General features: G+C 36.8%; 1 long non-coding RNA gene across 1 annotated transcript in view; it reads left to right on the forward strand.

Moving 5' to 3' along the window:
* Positions 1-1,118: 1,118 nt before the first annotated feature.
* Positions 1,119-24,196, forward strand: part of LOC141384472 (uncharacterized) — a 44,311-nt gene continuing 21,233 nt past the window's right edge. The window contains exons 1-5 of the long non-coding RNA XR_012405417.1: positions 1,119-1,483; positions 1,617-1,833; positions 2,728-2,816; positions 5,068-5,203; positions 7,966-8,074. This is a non-coding gene — a long non-coding RNA (uncharacterized lncRNA). The remainder of the gene's footprint in view (positions 1,484-1,616; positions 1,834-2,727; positions 2,817-5,067; positions 5,204-7,965; positions 8,075-24,196) is intronic.

Raw genomic sequence — 24,196 nt, forward strand, 5'->3', positions numbered from 1 at the left:
GAACTGTCACTTATTTGACAGCTGATTTTGCTGCATTTATTATGCATTTTTTTACCAAAATGTATTTCTATATGCTACAAACAAGCAAGCAAACAGAGTCACTATGAGCGTATGTGCCAGATTTTGTCCAGAGCAGGTGAGTAAATTCATTTTACATGTTTAGTGTCAAAAATGTGCAGACAAAAGCCAAGCCGACAGCTCTGACAAGCTATTAATGTCCACCACAGGTTACAGAGATGTGTTTTGCTGTATATTATTATGGGATGGAAAGGCACCTTTGTTTGGAGAATAAGGCCACACGAACACAGGTATTTTCAAAACTGCATAGTTTAATTAATGTTTGTTTTCATTTTTTAAATGAATGTACTGCATATGCACAAAGACTTTTTTAATAGTTTGAATAGCTAATGTTAAAGGGATAGTTCACCCAAAAATTTAAATTCATCATTGAATTTGAGTAAATGCCATTATTTATTCAACCTTTACTTGTTTCAAACTTATATGAGTTTCTTTCATTCGTTAAACACAAAAGAAGATATTTTGAAAAATGCTGAAAACTATAGCATTTGTTTTTCTTTCTACTGACCTTATTCTTCAATGCTGAAGTGCGCTCGTTTTCGCGATTGTTTTAGAACTTCCGATTCAGTCGCCTACGGGAGAAATGACTAGGAATAATAAACTGCGGAAAACAGTCAAACTACTCGCTCTACAAACAGGTGTTTGCATGACTGTACAGACAAAATAGAAGAATATAATAAGAAAATATCAGTTTGCAACATCAAGGAGCAAAACGAGCTGTTTTTAACGTCTAAAAATAAATGGAAGTGAATGAGAACAGAAGTCTCGAGCCAAAAAGATTCAAATGACTGCGCCCGCTTGTACGCTGAGAATAAGGTGAAACGCTGTGTCTCATTTCAGAAGCTGTATCAAAGGATGCATTCGAAGTGTGCAGCGTCATTGCAGCGCAACGAAGGCTGTCTCATTTAAAAAAAATTCAAAGGCTCCTTCAAACGCAGCCTCAAAATGTATCCTTCGTTTCCCAGGTTTCGCAGCCTCTAACGTCCCATAATTCATTGCGCGCTGCTAACGGCAGGACGCTTTTAAAAGAAAACTTAATTGTTTAAGTTTAAATGTATGAATTAAGTTTAGTTTACTTGAATATCTAAACACATGTTAAATAAACAAAAAGAGTATGACATGCCTTACGAAAGATTGATTTTAAAGACAGTTTACATGTGTACATGTATGGATCAAAAGAAATATATTTCCAGCTTTTATAAACCTTGTTTTTCAGATCGCTTAAAATGACTTTTAAAATCACTTTGAAAAAAGTCATTACAATTTTTATTAGCACTTATTAACAGCAGCTGTTCCATCCATCCATCGACGATGCAGCTTCTGAAATGAGACACACAAGTAACGATTACAGGTTTTCAGCATTCTTCAAACTATCTTTTGTGTTCAACAGAAGGTTTGGAACAATGTGAGTAAATAATAAATAATTGTCATTCTTGGGTGAACTACCCCTTTATTGTTCGAGATTATGTTACAACAATAGTTTTATTTATGTCATGAATAATATATCCACAACAACACGAGTATTTTTTTCCACGCAGTTTCGCTGTTTGTCCACACGAAAACGGAGTATCAGATGACTGAAAATGAAACTACCTAAAAACCAAGGTGAAGACTTTCTGAAGCTCCGACTAGAGTGTGCTCGTGTGGATACTACAATCGGAGTTTTTGCCTACTAACAAGTGTACGTGCTGTTTTGTCCTTTCTTTTTGGCCAACATGGCTGGGTTCACTTTACAGCGCGGAAAACAGGAATGAGGTAAATACCACACGTTCGCGCCAAACCTATCGCGGGCCACAGGAATCGTATTTTCACGATTGCATTGAATTTGCATTGAAATTGTATGCAATGTACTAACGAAAAATATTCCTGCTTCATTTGTTGTAAACTCAGCATAAAAGTGTCATTATTTCCGCATGTGTGCCCCTTAGCATGAGTCACAGACAGTAAATTTTTGCGTTTTTATGAACAGATTGTTTATTTTTATATTTTTTACGAAAGCGGGGAAAGCTGTTTGTAAAAACGTGTACCTTTAGACATGACCTAAGAATATTGTGGATATCAGTAAATAACCTAAAATTTCTTCTATTTTGAAGTCACTGCTTGAACATTTTAGAAGTTGAAGGCACACAACATCATCACAAGACATTAATATTAGGTTAGATTTATCGTAACGTCATGTGACCAAAATTCAATGTCTGGTCAACGTCTAAGGACAACGTTATTTTGATGTCCAATAATGACATCAAATGATGTTGATATGTGGTTTATTTTACTTGCGTTGGAAAGTGACCAAGATCCATGTTGAGCCAACATCTTAAACCAGCGTCATATTAATGTCAAGTACTTCATCAGGTATAGCAATCAGAATTCAATGTCTGATAGACGTCATAGTGGTAACGTCAACACAACGTCAGGATATTTAGTTGATTTTAAATTCAGCATATTTAGTTTATTTTAGATTGTGTTGGAAAGTGACCAAAATCCAATGTCAAGCAAACACCTTAAACCTACATCATATCATTGTCAAACACTAACATTTATTCTTCAGATATGGCAATCAAAGTCCAACGTCTGATAGACGCCAAAGTGTAACGTCCACACAACGTCAAACTGTAACATCATTGGTTAAAGATTGATCTTTGATTTTAGGTTGGACATTGACGTTGGCCTGACGTTGGGTTCTGATGTCACCCTGATTTTCATTTCCAAACTAAATGCGACGTCCCCACGACGTTGAGGTAGGCTACAACATCAACCTGACATCATGGCAATGTCTTGTGCATTCAGGGTAACAGGGTAAAGCAAGCAGTTTTAAAGCATTCATTCATTCATTCATTTACATTTCATGAATTACCTATAATTTGCAGTACAGTATAAAAAGCATACAAGATATTTAAAAAAGAGCAATGATCAAAAATTGAAAAAAATTTCAGAGTCCTCCCAGTTACTGGTGTTAATCTGGCAACTTATGGTAATTTCCTAAATTAAGGCCTATTTTACAAACCCTATTTAAAGGGATAGTTCATCCAAAAAAGAAACGTTTCTCTTAATTTACTTACCCTCAGGTCATCCAAGATGTGACTTCATTTATTTAGTAGAATATTAAAGAGGCTTTTAGCTGAATCTTTGTCTTCTGCAGTAATTCATATAATGGCAGTCAATGGTCACCCATTTTTGAGAATAAAAATAAATTCACACAGACAAGATTTCTTTTTTTTATTATTTAATGTTTGTGTATTGTTGTTTATTGTTAATAATATTGTTAATAATAATGTTTGACATGGAATATCCTTTTTTGATTGCCATTTTTATTTGTCTTGTTTTACATCTATTATACTGATCAGGAGTAAAACATATATGTATATTCAGGTGCAGCGTGTAACGATAGGTAGTTTGCAAGTCTCTTAATTATCACAGTAATCATTTTCAAAGAGTAAAGCATTAATATGCTATGTACTGAATCAGATTTCAGCATATACGAGTAAAAGACAGAAAGTAAAACTCTGACCTCGCCGGAGAAAGTTTTGTGTAACCTTAAAGAGAAATACGCTGACACTTGCCTATAAAACTCAAGCACAGATGTAAGAAATAGGGTCATAAATTGTTTTCATTGATCCTGTCATTGCAATCTTGTAAAACACACTATTTCATAATGGAATTCTTGTTCGTAATCCTTGCTCTTTATGTCTGTAGTCTGAAATGGAGAGATGTCCTTTGAGATTTGATAAAAAGTACAAGATCAAAAAGCTCAGAAACAAATCGTACTGATGAAACAATGTACTGCCACATAAAAATATCTTTCCTTCGAGAAGTACAGAGTTTAAGTGCAGGTAACACGGAGCGTTCGTGGATCATTTTTTTATTCAAAACTGTATGACTAAATTTTTAAAATTACTTTGGTAGACTATAAATCATGTCTGTAAATAAATGTAGACATTACGTTGAGTTATTTTAATGAATACAAATATTTGTGGACATACTTGTTTGCATTTTGTAAATTAATGTATATCCAGAAAGATTTTTTTTAATAATTGAATAGTTGATGTTAAAGGGGTAGTTCACCCAAAAATTTAAATTCGTCACTGAATTCATCATTCAAACCTTTAAGAGTTTCTTGCAGGCTCATTCTGAAAATGTATTGCTATATACATTACTAGAGAGCGCCAAACACGTCCCAGGAGCGATGTATTTTTAAGTTGTTGTTTTTTTTTGTGCAGTTTTTGTTTTCTCGTATCCACCAGACCCCGCTGTGTAGCCTTTTTGAGATCTCAAATTTCTCTCGTTTAGTGCCATTCATAAATGCTGTTCTCACGCAAATCGCTGTCGACTGAATGACTGACTGAGCCACCCTCCTCCTTCCCTAAACCCAACCAATAGTGTTTTCAAAATCACGCATCGATGAATTTGCTCTTCAGTGTTTGGACTCTCAGTAATGATTTTAAACCACACTGAACTGAGCTAAACTGAACTGAACTTAAACAATAAAAACTGATCCACCCTTATCCAGTTACTATGACCATTTATGTGAAGCTGCTTTGACACAATCTACATTGTAAAAGCGCTATACAAATAAAGCTGAATTGAATTGAATTGAATTGAATCATTGACCAGCTCACTGCCTCTCCTAAACACAACCGACAGTTTTAAAAGCAATTCAGAAAAACAAAAGCCCTCGCCTGATTTTTACCACGGTTTCAGATTTTACGAGACACTGCTCGCTGCAGAGCCATTTGAGCAGAGCTGAGCTCCAGCGAGGGGGAGCATGAGCTCTCGCTCATCCTCCTATAAGCTGTTTTAATGCGTATACCAACCCCACCCCTAACCCTACCCCCAGTGACATCACTCGTAGAAGAAGTGCAAGAAAAGAGAAGCGATAGCTCAAGCTCCCCCTCGCTGGAGCTCAGCTCTTCCCAAATGGCTCTGCAGTGAGCACCACTTGGATTTTACCACATTCTCACCCTATTATTTACTTGTTTATTTTGTTTTTAGGCTTCTTTTTTTTTGTCTGTAGCATCTTTTTTGCCACTCCTCTCTGCATCTCAAGTCTGCTGACATACATGACAAGCTAACTGGACAAACTGGCAACAGCGGGAAAGCTGTTCACAGGGAGGTAAATGGTCGGCTGGTAAGCTTGAAAAGAAACAGCGTCATACTGCCCCGTAGTGTTTGTTTTAAAGACGAAATGCTGCCATACATACTTCTGGCTACATAATTCATGATGTCCAGTTATGTATATAAGGCTACGTTTTCTGAATGTGTTGGTTTCTTTCGTCTGTTGAAGAACAAAGAAGATATTTTGAAGAATGCTTGAAAACCATTGACTTCAATAGAATGTGTTTCCTACTATAATGGAGGTCAATAGTTTTTGAGCATTCTTCAAAATATCTTCTTTTGTGTTCAACAGAAGAAAGAAAACCACTTGAGAGAGTAATTTATGAATAAATTGTAATTTTGGGGTAAATTATCCCTTTAGCTTTGACAGTGGTTATATTTTTTTAATTGCTTTTTTCTCAATTCTCAATTGACATTTTTATTTTTCAAAATAATGAGTTTAGATCGTTGAACAATTAGCTTCTTGTTCACATCAGCTTGACATTTCTTATTAATTTACTGTAACTGGATTGCAAATGCTTTGGCACATTTGTGCAAACAGTACAATTGTCTGTCGTTTGGACAAAAACAAATTGCATATGGCTTATTGATCAAATCTGATGAGTCAATTCTCATTTAACCTGTCAAACTCTTCACTACTTCTTAATCATTTTCCATCATGTTAGCCATCACACTCAAAACAATTTATTCAATTATCAAACATTTGTATATGCACATGTTTTAACCATAAATATCTGATATTGACATTGTTTGTAATGCCTGAATACTTGATAAATGACCTCTAACTGCTGTACAATTTGCATCATTTAAATAAAATAAAGTTCTCAAGTCCCAGCAAACCATTTTGACTTTTGCACTCATAGTTTAGAGAATGTTAAGACTGTTTAAAAAAAAAATTGTGCCAACGCAATTGAGAAAAACTATAATAGTAACAGCGAAATGCTTTTTAAAATAATATGTTTAATCATCCTTTGTATCCTTTAAATATGCACCTATCTTGAATATGAATTGAAAGAAAAAGTATCAACATGTAAGAATAATCCTCTACTTGTCCATGTGCATAAATAAGTGTTTAATCAGTTCTTGTTCGGATATTATTTCATTATCTGAGAGATTCGTTTTACAAGTGTACCACTTGCACTCAAAAGAATTATGTTATTATGATTATAATTTTCATAAGAACATCTCAGTGTTTGATTGATCAGAGAAGAGCATGAATCAGGCTTAAAAGGATAGTTAAACAATGAAAATGAAGAAATTAAAGGAGAATAATTATTAAAGCAGAGTATCAAAAGAGATTTTTTGCTGAAACCACGGCTAATGTAATTCTACAGCCACAGGCAATCTGAGAGTCAGACAACAGATATAGTAAAAAAACAAAATTACAAAATCTGTAGATAAAGTTGTAAATCATTTTCAGCTTTTTTGCACAAACTGATCGTTTCACTTCTCATGATCTTAATGTATCGTCATAAGCACTCCATGCATACCATAAGCCACAGACAAAGACACAAGGCAAGTGTTTAACTACTATTTAAACAACGTATTTTACATAGTCTAGGCCACTACACTGTTTATAATTGTCATTTTCTGTTGTTTTTTTCTCATTTTTTTATATAAACAATATTTTAAACTATTAACCATTAATATGACTGATATGATTGATTAATATGATAGTGGATAGAATGTACATATACAATAACTGGCCACTATATGTGGTACACCTGTCCAACTGCTCGTTAGCGGTAATTTCTAATCAGCCAATCACAAGGCAGCACCTCAATGCATTTAGGCATCTAGACATGGTCAAGACGATCTGCTCCAGTTCAAACCAAGCATCAGAATGGGGAAGAAATGTGGTTAGAGACTTTGAACGTGACATGGTTGTTGGTGCCAGACGGGCTGGTCGGAGTATTTCAGAAACTGCTGATCTACTGGGATTTTCACGCACAAACATCTCTAGGGTTTACAGAGAAAGGTCCAAAAATATCCAGTGAGCGGCAGTTCTGTGAGGCGCAAATGCCTTGTTGATGCCAGAGGTCAGAGGAGAATGGCCAGACTGGTTTGAGCTGATAGAAAGGCAACAGTAACTCAAATAAGCACTCGTTACAACTGAGGTATACAGAAGAGCATCTCTGAACACACAGTACGTCCAGCCTTGAGGCAGATGGGCTACAGCAGCAGAAGACCACACCGGGTGCCTATCCTGTCAGCTAAGAACAGGAAACTGAGGCTACAAGTTGCACAACCTCAACAAAATTGGACAATAGAAGATTGGAAAAAAACGTTGCCTGATCTGATGAGTCTCGATTTCTGCTGCGACATTCAGATGTTAGGGTTCAACATGAAATCATGGATGTGCAGCCGACAAATCTGCAGCAACTGCATGATGCTATCATGTCAATATGGATTAAAATCTCTGATGAATATTTCCAGTACCTTGTTGAATCTGTGGCACAAAGGATTAAGGCAGTTCTGAAGGCAAAAGGGGTTTAACCTGGTACTAGTAAGCTGTACCTAATAAAGTGGCCGATGAGTGTTTGTGGATATATTCATAATAACATTCTGCATTTACTAATGCATTATTAAAATATTAATATTATTAAAAATTTTATAAAAAATGCATCAACTAACATGAACTAAAATAACCTTATTGTAAAATTGTACCCATGTTTTTCCTGTACTGTATACAGTAAATATCTTATATCTGAGGTTGATGCTGGAAATTGTGCACATTTATTCTACTTTGAAGCATCCATGTTTGTTTCTGGACAGGTTACGGGGCATTAGACAATTCAGCATGTCATTCTGTGTGCAAAAACACAAGAGTATCAGAGGTTTCCTGCTCCAGGAGCCAATTCAGTTTGAGTTTGAAAAGTCAAAGGTAATAATGATGAAAACCTTGGTGCACTGCACTAACCCAATTTGAAAGCTTTTTCCCTCTTTGTTGTCCTGAAATGATTAGAATATGTTTGAGTTGGTTCAGTTTTCCTCTCTAAAACACATTTTACACTAGAGCGAAGCAAAGGCAACACATATTTTATAAGAATGTTTGTATTACATTTTTGTAAATCAGCCAAAGGGGAAAACCAAAAGTATGTAGAATTTAGCTATAAGGGAGAGCTATTATGCCCCTTTTAACAAGATGTAAAATAAGTCTATGAAGTCCATAGAGTGCGTATGTGATCTTTCAGCTCAAAATACTCTCAGATAATGTTTTATCACTTTTTGAAACTAACCCTTTTTGGCTGTGATCCTAATTGTGTCCTTTTGGTGACTGTTACTTTAAATTCAAATGAGATTGTGTTCTTTTTAAAAGAGGGCGGAGCTACAAATGCCTATGTGTCAGCATATTGTCAGATTCAAAAGCAAGGCTTAAGTCTTATGCTAATGAGGGAGAGATTGTCACCAATAGGCGGGGCTTAACCCCTTTCATGACACGTACAAATGGAGAATGTCGATCAAAGTGTTTCCGCAGACTGGTTTTATGAACTGTGATTATAAAAAATGTATTTATTTATTTATTTTTTATCATTAGAAGCTGGTTATATTAGCAGTCTTTAGAGTTCAAACCCCTTAAAGAGTTATTTTTGCATAATAGGTCCCCTTTAAAGTCTATTTTCCCATCACATATGTCTCTGCAAAAGTACTTTTCCTCTGGAATCAGTTTGGAGGCTTGCTCTGTGGGCTGTCAGGACAGTCTGACATGCTGCTCAGGAGGCTCTCACAGCTGTGGGTATTTCTCATGAAACATTTAATATAGTACACTTTGTACTGTTATTTGTGAACTAATTTATTTGTGAATTGAAGTATAGCAACAAACCAGACCAGTAAGAGCTAGGAGTCATTTGCCCACTTACTGTAGAGTCCAAACAGAAGGTTTAATCAAAAATGAAGGTTATTAAAAGGATTTTTTCCCTTTTGATATTCTACTTATACAAATAGACAGCAAATTAACTCTTTACAATAATGTCTTTGTTGATGTTATTTATGCATAACATGACCTAACAATGGCAATTCAGATATTTTGATAAATATGTATGTTCAGAGTGGTTCATAGTGCAGTAACTACTGTTAACAGATTCAGCCAAGTCTTAAAATTGGCACACACCAAACACTAAATTGGTGTTGCCAAGTATATAAAAACATGTGTTACTCACCAGTTGGCTGGTAGCCTTTTTTATTCATTATTACAATGCCCCTGAATGTGATATGTTCCTTATTGTCATTGCTACTTCATATATAGTATTAATAGTTAATATTAAGAAATTAAATGTCCTTGTTTCTTTTGAATTGCTTATACATTTTTTTCTGGAAAATTCGATGTAGCTATCAGAACAGAAATGTGTGAATTAATCATGGAACAAAAGTATTAAAACATTTAGACATTTAAAGGCCCCGTGAAGGGCTTTGAAACATGCATTTTTATTCAATGTTTGACATAATCTCAACCGAAACACAAAGAGAGGGTGGGACATAATGTAGCCCCGCCCCTTTACACAAAAGAATCCAATAGCAGTTTCTTTTATCACCACTCTTCCAGTGAGAGTGGTCGAGCCCAAGCGCATCAAATAAAAGCATCTTGATGGGGGCGGAACATGTCAGATACTACAGATCATTTGATTGGTTATGATTCGATGACAAATTCAGGTGATGTGAATAAAACCGTTGATCCATTAGACAAACTGCAAGCTTTACATGTTTACATCAGTTTTATATCTACTAAACACCAATTTTGTCACTGTTTTGGAGCACACTAGCTCATAGATATCCTAAAAACTTAACAATACTGACATTTAAACAAACTTTTTTTTAATTTCTTGGGACCTTTAAGGCAATGCAGATAATACAGGCACATTGTAAAAAAAGGTTTACTTAACTTTTTAGTTGGCTCAACTTGCATCAAGTAAAATGCAGTACTTGGGTTAAAAGTTGAGTCAACTCAAATAAGCGGTTTAGCAAGTTATCTTACAAATTTAATTTGAGTCAACTTTTTAAAGTGTATCAAAATATTGACCAATTAACTGAGTGATTTGAAATTGTGGAAATATAGCAAGTTGTAAAATAAAGGTTATACACTGCCTCTGACAAAAGTCTTTTCATCCTATAATAATTCAGTTTAAGAATTAATTCTCGTTATTAACCATTGGCACTATTTATTATTAAAATGTTGACTGTTTAGTAGTACTTAGAAAGTACATGTTCTGCGCGATCTTAATCTACGTCCCTAATACTCAATCCTAGCTACTAACCTAATAGCTATTAATAAGCCGCAGATTGGAAGTTTAGTGAGCTAAAAGTCAGTAGGATCCAGCTAGACTCGATGGTGTTTTAGTGAGCAGCTGTTCTGTTCCTGTTAGCGAACTCCAATAATGTCCAGCTACATACCCAACTGCCTTCAGATTCAACAGATTTAGAGTGTTTTTATGGTGTTTTACTTTTATTTTTGAATGGATATGAATAGTAGATCAATAGATGAATAGTAGTAAGTCTAATTTAAAGCAGCAGCTGTTTTTTGCCATCTCCTGTTGTCCTGTCAGGTTCATTTATTGAAGAAAAGGCCTAAATACTCTACAGTTGTAAAGAATTGCTGAAATATAGAATTCATGAGCTTTGAACCTGTCTGTGCGGTTTTTTTTTTTCAAATATTAAAATATATATTATTGTATTTTACATATTTTATACATAAATATATAAATTGTTCAGTTTTTTTATTTTTTATAAAATGATGTAGAAAAATAAAAGAATAAGAAAAGGCAAAAGAAATGTTTTGCTAATAAACAAAGCTTTATAATAAGCATTTTCTCTAGACAATCAGTTTGGGCCTTCAAAAAATTATCAGAGAGGGAGGTGGGCCTCGAAGTGAAAAGGGTTGGTAACCACTGCTTTAGGGTACACTTTTGTACTTTTAAAGTTGACTTTTGTACCTTTAAGGTATTGTGAGGTACACGTTTGTAATTTTAGGTATAAATATGTACCTTTTAAGGATCTGTAAGAAACAAAAACTGTACCTTTTGAAAAGGCACCACCCCACTGACAGATTTTATTTAAATTGTTCTTCATGAATACCCTATTCTCTAAGGCCCCGTTTACACTAGTGCATTTTAGTTTTAAAATGGCTTTTTAGAAAGAAAACAATCCGCGTCCACACTAGCGTTTCACCCAGCTCTCCCTCTACACCAAAACACTGAAAACACTCATCACGTGACCACACACACACTCTCTGGCATGCGCTGCAGCCTATCTACCCAGATGAGAGCTGTGCGCTTCGCAGTGTTTATCAAGGATCTCCCACTGGATCTAATTGCACTGTATTTGCTAAACGTGAAATTTAATTCATCTTGTTGTCTATACAACATATTCCCTGACTTTGGTCTTTTGAATCTATTACTTGTTCTCAGGTAACGTGTTTTGGCTGAGCGCAAAGATAAGTTAATCATTAATCTAACCACATTCTGCATATTGAGTAATTGCTTGCCTTTATTTCCTATAATGTATAACCTTATTGTTCGTTGTACTTTTATAATGGCCATTATTGATTATTAAAACTGATATTCAGCAAAAGAGAGGGCATTCGTAATTTCAATGAAAATTAAAGGAGGCAGTGATGTTATAGGCTCCGTTTTATTATGTATACGCATACAGTGAAGATGACGCTCATATATGCAGCACAACGCCTCAACATTTCTGCTGTCTGTTAAGTTGTTTATATCAAGATGAAAATAGCAGTTCATTATGTTTTATTTTATTGTTAAAACTGTAGCCAGGATGATGTGAATAGGGTTATAAAGTACACTGTTCCCTTTGAGGATTTACCCGACATGTCCTCAGGAGTCTGTTTTCCATATCAAACTTGCAAAGTTTGAACTTACAAGTAGAGGATGCAGGACTGAACTGTGTGTGGGCTATTTAATATTGAGGAAAAGCCCCAATCAGATATGCGAATGTCGGCAGCCCTGCCTCCGTTTTCAGATGTCTCCGTTTTCCCCCAACCACTCTGAGATGGAGCAGCAGCGTTTTAGGATGAACCTGGCTTCTTCAGCGTTTCCAAAAAGCTCAGTTTTCGGCGCTCGCAAACTCCGGCGTAGTGTGGACGGATGGCGTAACCGTAGCAAAACTTATGCGTTTTCAAACTAGATCGCATTAGTGTAAACGGGGCCTAAGGGGCTCAGACCATCATCAGGGGTAAAATTAAGTTTTTGTTTACAGTATCATTCATTAAACTGTTGCAATCACACATTTCGCCGTCTGTGAAACATATGCGTCATCGCACACCTCCAGCTGAGAAAGCACCATGGGCTAAAAGAGTCATTATTGAAGTGAGACTGATCCCACTTACCCCTCAGGTCTCTGTAAAGACGCACTGTCAACCTGCGCAGATTTGCTCATCAGATAAGCGGCTCTGATTCATTTCTGCTGACCTCGGGGAGTCTCAAATGATCCCACTGCATTTCAAATCCATTTTGTTAGTTTTTTGTTGCAGAATAATGATTGTATTACAGAATTAACACAAGCTGGCCTGTAGTGTTGACATCATATTAAGTTGTAGGCTGTTTGATGAAGTATATGGCAAGCCATTTGAAGGTCTCGTGAAATTATAAAGTAAAAAAATAATGTTTTTTAGATGTTCGTATGAGTATGTTCGTCTTAAGTATATCTATTAGCTATAGTGTGCTCCAAATCAGCGACAAAGTTCATATTTATAAGATATAAACATCCAAAGCTTGCTTGAAATGGATCAATGATTTCTTTTACATCACCTCATACTTCAGTTACTCATCAATTCTTCAGACCAATCAAATGCTCTATAGTATCTGACATGTTCCGCCCCCTTTTCATTTGCTTTTTTTATGCTTTTGATCTCAAACACTCTCACTGGCAGAGCTGTGATGAAATGATATGCTATTGGCTGTTTTTTAAAGGGGAGGGGCTTCTATATGTTACACCCTGTCTTCATGTTTCAGTTGAGATTGTCAAACATGGAATAAAAAAAAAGCATTTATGGGACCGCTAACTTTCATAAAAACTAGTGTATCAAGTAATACTATTATCATTTTTGTGCCATTTGCACTCTATGACATTGCTGGGGGGAAAACTCTAGAAACCTTTTTTTTTACGAGCGTTGCTTAAAAAATGCGTTCAGAAACCCTGCGCATGTCCATGTTTGCCAGCTCAGCATAAAGGCTGGATGATGGTCTTCTCCATAGGGATTACAGGGAAGCCCTGGAAGGAAATCCTGCATCGGTTCCACTCTGATTAGCCGTCAAACATGTAGAAGCACAACCACTATCACACAGAAGCCAGGGTAATTTGCTTTAATAGCGAGACAACCCTGGGTCTGTTCAGAGTAATGAATACACAGAGTGTGCCAGAGGCCAGAGAGCGTGAACAGCCTAGGAAACAGGCCAGAAGGACCTGTGAAGTCAGCCTTGTAAATACAGACTAACATGTACTTCCTACTCTAAAGCATTAGAGAGTTACAAAGAGATGCTGTATATAAAAATATCTAAAAAATATTATTCAAGGGGCACACAGTAGCTTAGTGGTTAGCACTGTCGCCTCACAGTCGGATGGTCACTGGTTCGAGTCCCGGCTGGGAAAGTTGACATTTCAGTGTGGAGTTTGCATGTTCTTGCTGTGTGGGTGGTCCGGTTTCCCCCATATGGTAGACATTTGTTTGGCGAATTAGGTAAACAAAATTGGCCATAGCTGTTAATAGTTGGTGGTTCATTCCCCTGTGGCGACCCCTGATAAATAAAGGACTAAGCTGAAGGTAAATGAATGGAAAGATTATTCAGTGAGGAAATATGTTCAGCAAGAATCCATGATAAGAGCATCAGTAAAATGGAGACTCTCAGATTGTTTGTTGAGTTGGCTGAAGTTTGTTATATTTTCCATAATCTAACATCTTCTGTAATTCGATCATGTCTGATGTTTCTCCTTCTTTGACTGAATATAAAAGCAATAACTTTGGATTAGAGTCTAAATATATTATACATATTATAAGACAATGAAAGTGTTTTTTGACCATGCATGCATATCAGCATGTTGATGGAGACCCCCAAAACCAAAATATGACCTTTTATAAAGCACAATAGGGGCTATTAAATAACAAATGTCTTAAAATTGCAGCTATTCCCTTAGCTGTTAAGCAGTATTGCTTTTCTTCTTTTATAATCATTTAATTATAACATTTAATTTAATAATTAAATATTAAATTGCTAATTGTTTATCATCACAATAAAATCCCTTTGGGGAATTTCATTAAACTCTGCTTTTCAAATTAAACAAAACAATAATTAATTATTATTACTGTTGTATTTTAATAAACAGCTGTTGATCTCAATGACACATGATTTCCATATAATTATTATTTATTTATTTAGCAAAACATTTAATCCAAAGCAAAACGCCATTAATGCGAATCAGATCCTTGACCTTGTGATGTGATGTGACCTTTAAGCTGCAAAAAGTTTAAACGTACAAAACAACAAAGCCTAAAAACAAATATATTTCAGAGGCATTGTGTTTGGCCACTATCAGACAGCCTTGATTTGCAGGTTCGCGCTGGATGATTATGTTAATGCAGTCTCAGCAAGCCCTTCACAGCCTCCAGCAAGGAAATTACACCGCAATGAAATAATTAAAAGGAGTCTTTCTTCGATGCCAGTATTGGGCTCACAAATTATACATGAAACATCAAGCCTGAAAAATGCTGCTTCGGTAGATTTTAAGGAACAAGCCACTGTGCGTCATCTTGCAACGGTTTGACTTCAGTGTGAGGTTTTCCGAAGATTATTAAAATGGTGCAGACCTCTGTGAAATTGTAAGTAAATCTGTCTCCTGAGTGGTTTGGTGCAATGCATGCGAGTGGATATGTAATACCTGGAGAAAGCGTTTGGTTAGCTTTGCCATCAATTTCCACTGGCGTAGATTGCTAACAGAATTAATCCACCAATCACTCGGCTGCAACTTCATAGTATTAGGCCTGTAGAAGTGGTCGAGATGACCTGCTGGAGTTCAAATTGAGCATTAGAATGTTGAAGAAAGGAGACTGAAGGTTCTTTTAGGAAATGAAAACTAAGGCTAAAATTGTTGGTCAAAACAAGAAACATTTTCATTAACTGAAATAAAATGTAAAAAAAACACAATAAATGAAAAACTAAGGGAAGTTTATTTATAAATGAAGTTTAATTTTAAACTAATTTCGAGAGGAGCATGTGCCCATGATTGACCCAGCTGGTCCACATTAGCTAATTATGATCCTCCAATCAAAGGATCCCAAATCACTATATATATCCTCATTTCCTTTCTACCACTATCTTGGTCTGGAAGAAACCCCTCTCCTCCCCTTCTTCCTCTTTTATCCAGAATGGGCGGCACGGTGGCCCAGTGACTAGCACTGTTGCCTCACAGCAAGAATACCAATGGGGTTGTCCTCGCTGAGCCATCTGGTATTTCTGTGTGGAGTTTGCATGTTCTCCCCGTGTCCGCGTGGGTTTCCCCCGGGTTCCCTGGTTTTCTCCCGCCATCCAAATGTGCTATATATTATAGATGAAATAAGCCTTAACCTTTTTATAATGTCTTACTCTCAGGAAGTTTGCCTTGGCCTCAGCAGCGCGGGAGTTTGAGATAGACCTGAGCTCAATCTCCACTCGCCCTGCAAAAGGGGGGGAGCCCTGGGCTCGAGGATCCCTTGAGCTCAGGGCTCTCTCCCGGGACAGCATGCCAAACAAGCTATGTATAAATCATGAGCAAAGTGTGAACTCTTGAAACAAATTTCGAGAGGATCACGGGCTTATGATTGTTCTCAGCTGTTCCAGCATCAACTCGTGATCGATTATCCAATATATTTCACTATAAATAACCAGTTTTCTTATTTCAATATCTTCGTCTTGAAACCGTCTTGAAAATGACCTTCCATGCAGGGTGTAACACAGCTCTAAGTGAATCAAATCATCCAGCTGAGGGGTAAATCTGAAAGTGCAGCATGTTTAAAACTATTGATTCTTTAGCGCAATATTTGACTCAGAGTCGAACAAACGGATCGAGTTTGGTTCGGATATTTGGTTTGATCGCATCAACGTCGATACGGTACATCACCAAATATGTACTTCCAGTTCTGTTAAAATGTGCACACGCTTACCCTCCACACACTAACGGAGGCACGGGAGATCACAGGACTGATCATGACGCTAAGATGACGATCACTGACAGATAGAGATTTGGCTGCGGACAGGGCCGGTGTATCTGCTGTGATTGGACCGATGACCCAATCTGTTACGATTGGTCAACTGTGTTCAGCACGAGACAGAGAAAAAAGCCCACCACGGCTATAAATGAGAGTATTATGTAGTAGTATGAGAGCCCAATGCAGGAATGCAATAACAAAATGCAGTTAATCACCAGCATATTACTCTATTCTTAAACCTAACCCCAAGTAATAACATCGTCACACATTCAGTATTAATCCACATTAGCAAAAGTTAAACTGTTTTGAAAATTGACCGCGCATGCGTGTGTGTAGGAAGGGTGTAGCAGTTGATTCTGTTCTATTGTAGAATTCTAGTTCCCCCTCTACTTAGCGTGTCCACTAACAGCATATGCAGACACACCCAAACACATCTGGATGTACGAAAAGCAAAGTGGTTCTAAAAGTATGTATTTTTCTCGAACTTGAAAATGAAAAGGACTAACACAACTGTAGGCCAGGCATGTCCAAAGTCGGTCCTAGAGGGCCGGTGTCCTGCAAAGTTTAGTTCCAACCCCAATCAGACACACCTGGGCTAGCTAATCAAGCTCACATGCTGTGTTCACACCAGACACGGAACGCGCTGATAAATCGCGCTATTCGTGCGTAAATATTTGAGGTTACTCGCTTCATTCGCGCGTCAAATTCACTCTAGAACAGACACGGATTCGCGTGATGGGCAGAGCTTCTGTCTGCCCGGTGACTGTAGCTTCGTTGCTAAATGGCTAACATGGACTTTATGAAGAAAATAACAGTGTTTATGTACTTTATGAAGGCTGAAAAACAGCGTTGATACGTTTAGGACCGTGTCTGAGTCCACTACATGCTTTCAGAGGTGCATCCAGCTCTGTGAGCTCATAAACTCCTCCAAAAACTGAACCTGGATCACAGAGGCTTTCAACGGTGCTTCTGACTGAGCCAAGCCCAGTTTGATGACTTGTTGTCGGTGTCGCCTGGAGGATTTCCCCTGGGACACCATCAACAATCACGCCCCCACAAGAGCAAGCTTCTGATTGGTTAACGCAACCTACACGCAATTTTGGGTGTGTCTTCATTCGCGGACACGGTTTGTAGAGGGGGAACTGGAATTCCAGAAGTGAACAGAATCAACTGCTACACCCTTCCTACACACACGCTGCGCGGTCAATTTTCAAAACAGTTTATCTTTTGCTAATGTGGGTTAATACTGAATGTGTGTCGATGTTATTACTTGGGGTTAGGTTTAAGAATAGAGTAATATGCTGGCGTTTAACTGCATTTATTTATTGCATTCCTGCATTGGGCTCTCATACCACTACATAATACTCTCATTCATAGCCGTGGTGGGCTTTTCTCTCTGTCTCGTGTTGAACACAGTTGACCAATAGCAACAGATTGGGTCATCGGTCCAATCACTGCAGATTAGCTTTGTGCTAAGGAGGGGTTTGGGAAAAAATGAATTGCTGAACAATTTATATGGGAGTCGCTGGGATAATTGGGTAAAAATAAATGCATTATAAGGCAATGAAAGTGTTTTTTTGACCTGCTGGAGATTAAAACCAAAATATGACCTTTTTTATGCAAAACAGGGGCTTTTTAATGACTAATTTGAATGGAAACCAGACAGTTAGGACACATCTCTGTCTTATTAATTGCATTGCAGTCCAATAAAAAGATGCATTACACCAACTGAAAACTGCCACCGGTACTCCGCCGTTACTGATCAATACCTATCCGCTCAGCATTTTATGAGGGAGATATTGTGGTAGATGAGCCGTTCCTGAGAGCTAGATCACTGGAGACGCAAGGCAGCGTTCCTATTGCAAACCACTGAAGCAACTCAGCCTCTATCCCGAGCCAGCTGACAACCACCTTATATATTGCAGTCACCCCAAACCGCACAGGCAAGCATTCAATTACAGTCTCACGCAGGTCAGCAGAGTCCAACGCCAAACGCTGCTGGAGGCTTGTAGACATACGGTGGTGGCGTCCTACCATGTCCGACCTGTAAAAGATGAGCAGCGCAGCATTCACAGATGTGGATAAAGATGGATGTGGTATTCCCAACAATAAGGTGCTGTGAAATGAGTTGGATACACATATTCATACGTAGTGACAGTCAGCGATGCAAAGAGAGCTGAAAAATCAAAACTGTATAAAAGAAGCATCACTTAAACAAAAAAAAAGTTACGTAAAAGTATCTGAGGTAAATATTACACAAAGCTTGAGTTAAAAGTTGGCTGTTTAAAAGTCAATAAGGGTGCTTTCACACCTGGGAATCGATTAATTTGTTCTGAAACAGGGATTCAAATTGTTACATTAGCCCCTTTCACACATACAGACCTTTCTTGCCGCTAATTTTCCGGAAAGGTTGTATGTGTGAACAGGTCCTTTTTGAAAATACCGGTAAATTCGTTCTGGCTATTTTCCGGAAAGAGAAGTTGTAACATTACCGGTAATTTGCAGGAATGCTGCGCTGTGTGAATGCAGAAGGAAGATTGCCGTAATAAGCGCGTCCACGTCTAGAACGGGCTGACGTGAGACGTCTGCTTTAGCCAATCACAACAGTCAGACGCATTCACGTGCGCGCGGTTTATGAGAATAAAAGCCTTTGAATATTTTTTCCAGACACCTTTAGCTGCTAGATGTTAGTCAGATAATGTTTCTATGTTCCTTCTTAATGCTATGTAAATAATTATCGATAAAATGTTTATGATAATCCGTTGTTTGCTTACCTTCAAGCTTTGCGTGTGCCCGTGAGCGCCCATAGCGCCAGCACACACACATATCAAAGTGTTTCCCTATGTTTTCATTAGAGTTGTACTCAATACTGATCCATCCGAAGAGTTTGTAATGTAGTCAAATGTTTACAAACACAAGCGCAGCCGTTTAGAGGTCATTTCTGGTTAATGATGTCAGAATTTACCGGTGTTTTGGAATGGATGTGTGAATGCTCTTTTCCGGAAAAATTCCGTAACGTCCTCGCCTGTGTGAACAGCGTTTTTTTGAATATACTGGTAAAGTAGTTACGGAAATTTTCCGGATATTTACCGGTATCACTGTGTGAAAGGGGCTATTGTTGCTCTTTGGTCTTGTGTGGTTTGCTTTTACACGGCAAAGTTTCTAAACTGACCAAAATAGCTAAAACAAGTCATGTGTGAGTAAACTCTCCTTACATTGTGGATAATGCTGTCCCCTCACAGCAAGAAGGTCGCTGATTCAAGTCCTGGCTGAGCGGGTTGACATTTCTGTGTGGAGTTTGCATGTTCTCCCCATGTTGGCGTAGGTTTCCTCCGGGTTTCATAATTCCCAATATCAATGTTTTAAACATTAACTGAGCTGAGCTAAATGGCACTGTTGTCTTATGGTAACTGGTGATTTTTGTTCATGGCATTATTGATGTGCTATTTAATATTTAATCAGTATTTATACAGTTAAAGTCAGAATTATTAACCCCCCTTTGATTTTGTATTTCTTTTTTAAATATTTAACAAATTATGTTTAACGGAGCATTTTCACAGCATGTCTGATATTATTTTTTTTTTCTGAGGTAAGTCTTATTTGTTTTATTTCAGCTAGAATAAAAGCAGGTTTGGATTTTTTAAAAACCATTTTAAGGTCAAAATTATTTGCTCCTTTAAGCTATATTTTTTTCCGATTGTCTACAGAACAAACCATCGTTATACAATAACTTCTTTAATTACCCTAACCTGCCTAGTTAATCTAATTAACCTAGTTAAGCATTTAAATGTCAAAATAAATCAGCTATTAGAGATGAGTTAATGATACTATTGTATTCATAAATATGTTGAAAAAATCTTCTCTGCGTTAAACAGAAATTGAGGAAAAAAATAAAACGGGGGCTAATAATTCTCAGTTCAACTATATATATATATATACACACACACACACACACACAAAAATATCCATTAATTCATTCATTTTCTTGTCGGCTTAGTCTCTTTATTAATCTGGGGTCGCCACAGCGGAATGAACCGCCAACTTATCCAGCAAGTTTTTAAGCAGCGGATGCCCTTCCAGCCACAACCCATCTCTGGGAAATATACAAAAATAAATGAAACAATAATAATGTTTCAACAAATAAGCAGTAATAAAATATTTGTACAAAAAATAATAGAAATATGATAATAAAATAATAAAAATAGTAAAAGTGTCAATAGTAAATATAGTAAGAAATTGCACGTTTTATTATTATTTTTAATGTATTGTTGTTGTTATTTAAGCAAATAATAAAAAATAAAGAAAGAAACTGAACTATAAATAACTATATTATAGTTTATTTAATAATAATAAATAACAACATTTGTTCAAGGGCATCATGGTGGCGCAGTGGGTAGCACGATTAAAACGAATTAAAATAATAATAATAACAATTCATTTATTCATTCATTCATTTTCTTTCGGCTTAGTCCTTTTATTATTCTGGGGTCACCACAGCGAAATGAACCGCTAACTTATCCAGCATATGTTTTTTTCACAGTGGATGCCCTTCCAGCTGCAACCCACAAGTGGGAAACACCCACATGCACTCATTCACACACATACACCACGGCTAATTTAGTTATTCAATTCACCTATATTGCATCTCCGGAGCACCCGGAGGAAAGCCACGCCAACACGGGGAGAACATGCAAACTCCACACAGAAATGCCATCTGACCCAGCTGAAGCTTGAACCAGCAACCTTCTTGCTGTGAGCCGACAGTGCTAACCACTGAGCCACTGTGTCGCCCCATAATAATAACAATAATAATTGCAATTAGATGGTTTTTCAACTTATTATCAACTTTATCATTTATTTATTTATCTATTTATGTTTGTTCAATTATTCATTCGTTAATGCTTTTGTTTGTCCGTTCTTTCGTTCGTTTGTTTGTTTATTCGTTTATTTAAATAGCAAGAGTGGAGGATTTTTTTTAAACATTTAAAGCTTTTATTTTGGCTGGAAAATCAGCAAAACTTAAATTAAAGCTTTTGTTCAGAAATACATCACAGTAGAGAAGACAGATGTCCATTTAACACTGACCTCAGATGACAAAAATAAACTTCGAAATCTCCTTTTCAATTCCTAAACTTCACTGTACAGAACAATTTACAATATCCACACAATCAATAAATAATAAGTGCAGTATAGCTCACGGCTTCAAACGCTTGCACAAAGGTTACCAGCAGTCGTTTCAGAGAGGGAAGAGCAGTCTGTGTTTTTGGTATTCAGGCTCTATCAGTGGAGAAGCATCTATTGGGAAGAATGGCTCCCCATTAGTATGCGAGAGGTGGACGGTGCCTCATCTGCCGGGCCCTCAGAGGTGTCCCGCGGGCATGCTCATGGTCAACATCCCCTCACAGGTGGAGGAGAAGCTGACACGCACGTCACAACAGGCCAAAGCCCCTCGGCTGTTCAACACATTCTGCAGCACTTATGCAGATTGTCTCGGAGATGTAGTTCAGGAAGGGTCTGCATGAGAATCGTTCATTAGTCGCCTACACACACACACACACACAAACCCAAAGTTTGAAAATAAGAGCTCTTTTTTTTACTGGTGAGAACGTGAGTCATGGTGTGTGTTAATGTTTTATGGTTTGCCATTGTTAAGTATTAAAAAAAATAATAGTAATAGTAATAATAATGTTGTTATTATTATTGCTATTATTATTATTGTTATTATTATTAATAATATTATTGATATTATTATTAGTCGTAGGAGTAGTAGTATTGTTAATATTAATATGCTTAGTAGTAGTAGTATTGTTTTTATTATTATTATTAAAAATAATAATATTGTTGTTATTTTTATTGCTATTATTATTATTATTATTATTATTATTATGAATAATAATAATAATAATGTTGTTGTTATTATTCTTGCTAGTAGTAGTAGTAGTATTGTTATTATTAATATGCTTATTTTTATTAATATTGTTTTTAATATTATTATTATTAGTAGTAGTATTGTTAATATTAATATGCTTAGTAGTATCATTGTTATTGTTATTAATATTAATAATAATAATACTGTTATAAGTATTGCTATTAGTAATAGTAGTAGTAGTATTGTTAATATTAATATGCTTATTATTTTTATTATTATTAATGTTATTGTTATTATTATTTGTAGAGTTGTTAATATTAATATGCTCGTTATTAGCAGTAATATTATTCATTCATTCATTCATTCATTTTCTTTTCGGCTTAGTGCCTTTATTAATCTTGGGTCGCCACAGCGAAATAAATCGCCAACTTATCAAGCATATGTTTTACGCAGCTGATGCCCTTCCAGCTGCAATCCATCACTGGGTAACACCCATACACACTCAATCACACATATACACTATGGCCAATTTAGCTTACCCAATTCATCTATACCACATGTCTTTGGACTGTGGGGGAAACCGGAGCACCCGAAGGAAAAATGCCATTGAGGAAAAAAATGTTGATTTATTTTTCTATTAAGGTTTATATTATTGGAGAACATGATATTTTAAAGTATGTGTACCAGGTTCAGTCTTGCTGGAATCAATATACAAATTGACCTCAACCTGGCAATTAACAACCAATTTTGCTGTTGATTAGTTAGATCTCTAGCATCTGTTGTGGAAATGGAAGGAGAAGAGTCAGGTGGTGCTCTGGCAAAGAAATATTAAGTGTAAAATTTAACAATGGCTGGACGAAAGAGTTTAATTTCTTGTCTTGATGCCATGTAAACAATGCCCACGCATCTCAGCGTATTCAGTCACAGTGGCAGATTAGCGCAGCTTATGCGCTATAACAACAACCCACAAATGGCTTTCATTCACAAAAAAAGGGGGCATTTTTGGTACAATAAATCATTCATTCATTTTCTTTTCGGCTTAGTCCCTTTATTAATCTGGGGTCACCACAGCCGAATGAACCGCCAACCTATCCAGCATATATTTTACGCAGCGGATGCCCTTCCAGCTGCAACCCCTCTCTGGGAAACATCCACACACACACACACATTCACACTCATACACTATGGACAATTTAGCCTACCTGTACCACACGTCTTTGGACTGTGGGGGAAACCAGAGCACTCGGAAGAAACCTTCAATAACGCAGGGAGAACATGCAAACTCCACACAGAAACGCCAACTGACCCAGCCAAGGCTCGAACCAGTGACCTTCTTGCTATTAGGCACTACCTACTTTGCCACGGCGTCACCTACAATAAATCAATATCTTGAAAAAAATGGCAATGATATGACTCCAAAACAAAACACTTTAAATAAAATACTATTTGAACTGCATGTGATATGACCATAAAACAAAACCAAAAAACTGTGAACATGCAAATGCGCTTTAGAAATCATATCAACTATTAACTAAAAGGAATAATCCAGTTTACAAAATCAAACTAGACAAATTTTATTACCCTCTAGTATTAAACCATTTTTGAATCCATTTAGCTGTTCTCCAGGTATAGAGGGAGCACTTTTAACTTAACTTAGATCATTGAATCAGATTAACCTGGTTTAGTCAAAAATGACCAAATTTATTCTTTATTAGGTACACTTGTCCAACTGCTCTTTAACTCAAATTTCTAATCAGCCAATCACATGGCAGCAACTTAGACATGGTCAAGACGATCTGCTGCTGTTCAATCTGAGCATCAGAATGGGGAAGAAAGGGGATTTAAGTGACTTTGAACATGGCATGGTTGTTGGTGCCAGACGGGCTGGTCTGAGTATTTCAGAAACTGCTGATCTACTGGGATTTTTACACATAACTATCTCTAGG

Source organism: Danio rerio, chromosome 1 (genome assembly GCF_049306965.1).
Source record: "Danio rerio strain Tuebingen ecotype United States chromosome 1, GRCz12tu, whole genome shotgun sequence".
NCBI lineage: Eukaryota > Metazoa > Chordata > Actinopteri > Cypriniformes > Danionidae > Danio > Danio rerio.